The sequence below is a fragment of the Trichechus manatus genome, unplaced genomic scaffold (genome assembly GCF_000243295.1).
Source record: "Trichechus manatus latirostris isolate Lorelei unplaced genomic scaffold, TriManLat1.0 scaffold00085, whole genome shotgun sequence".
Lineage (NCBI taxonomy): Eukaryota > Metazoa > Chordata > Mammalia > Sirenia > Trichechidae > Trichechus > Trichechus manatus.
The window spans coordinates 7173149-7174777 of NW_004444021.1; positions in this window are offsets into that span (position 1 = coordinate 7173149).

Here is a 1629-nt window from a genome sequence, read left to right on the forward strand (position 1 = left end):
TTCAGATAGTATAATTTAAAGACCTAGCATTTCTTTTTAGCTGTATTTGCTTTGTTTGACCATTTCTTCTTTGTGCAATCACTGTCTTCCTTTGATTTTAATGACCGTAACGCCACCTGGTTTTCCTCTTACTCCATATTGGCCACTCCCCCTCAGTGTTCTTTTCCGCTTCCCATAATACACCAATCTGTTATAGTGCATCTATTGATGCACCTCACAGCTTGGCCTCAGACCCTCTACATTTTGCATTCTTTCTCTCTGGGTGATATCATTCATTTCTGTGGTTTTAAGTATTACTTATCTGGTTACTACTCCTAGTTTTGGAAACCCTGTGGTGTAGTGGCTAACCGTTCGGCTGCTAACCAAAAAGGTCGGCAGTTTGACTCCACGAGGCGCTCCTTGGAAACCCTGTGGGGCAGTTCTACTCTGTCCTATAAGGTCCTATGAATTGGAATTGACTAGACGGCAATGGGTTAAATGGGTTAACTCCTAGTTTTAGTTCCCCTGAACTTCAGGTGCCGATATTCAACAGCTACTTTATATCTCCATTTGGATGTCTCAAAGATAATTCAGAATCAACATGTCCAAATCTGACCCATTACTTCAAATCCAGTATACTTCCAGAGTGCTATATTTAAATAAATATCCCTCGTATCTACTTAGTTATGTAAGTCAGAGATCGTGGTATCTTGTTTGACATTACTTTTACAACTTTCTCAAGCACACAGACACACACATATGCATCAGTAGGTCCTAAGCATATTAAACAGTGGAGACCAATTTATCATTATTTCTCCCTGGGCCACTAAAATAGTTTACATATAAAACTCCCCACATATGCATTGATGACCTTCCAGTCTGTTCTCCACAATGGGCAACAGATATTTTAATCATGCCATCCACCTAGCTACCTAGCTTACATTTCTTCGATGCTTTCTATGTCTCTTAGGAGAAAGAATGATATGTATGATACGGCCTATGCAACCCTATAAAATATAATCATGTGTAACTGTTGTTCTTATTTACATTTCCATGTATATCTGGAGACTTGGCTCTAGATCAAACATGAAAAGGACTATTGAAACTTTCTTGATTTTAGTTTTTTTTCAAATGGATAAGTTATTACATGATTTAGTACTTTAATATTTTGCTATATTTTTCCATATGGCACCAGGGTTATAAGGTTTAGACATAATAGATTCAAAGCACTTACTAGAGTAACAGACACACACAGTACTTTGCACATTTGTCACATATGAATTTAACTAATCTGTAAGAGTAATAGTACCAAAAACCAAAACCAAACCCGTTGCCGTCAAGTTAATTCTGACTCATGGCCACCCCATATGTTACAGAGTAAAACTGCTCCACAGGATTTTCTTGGCTGTAATCTTTACAGAAGCAATTCACCAGGGCTTTATTCCACACAGCTGCTGGATGGATTCAAACTGCCAACCTCTAGATTAGCAGCCAATTGCAAACTATTTGTGTCACCCAGGCTCCAAAATGTAACAGTACTCACACAAAAAATAGAGACAAAGAGAGAGAGCAATCGTTTTTACCACTTTTAAATGAGCATGTTTTTGGAAGTATCATATAAGAAACACAAATCACCTGTTCTCTCTGTCA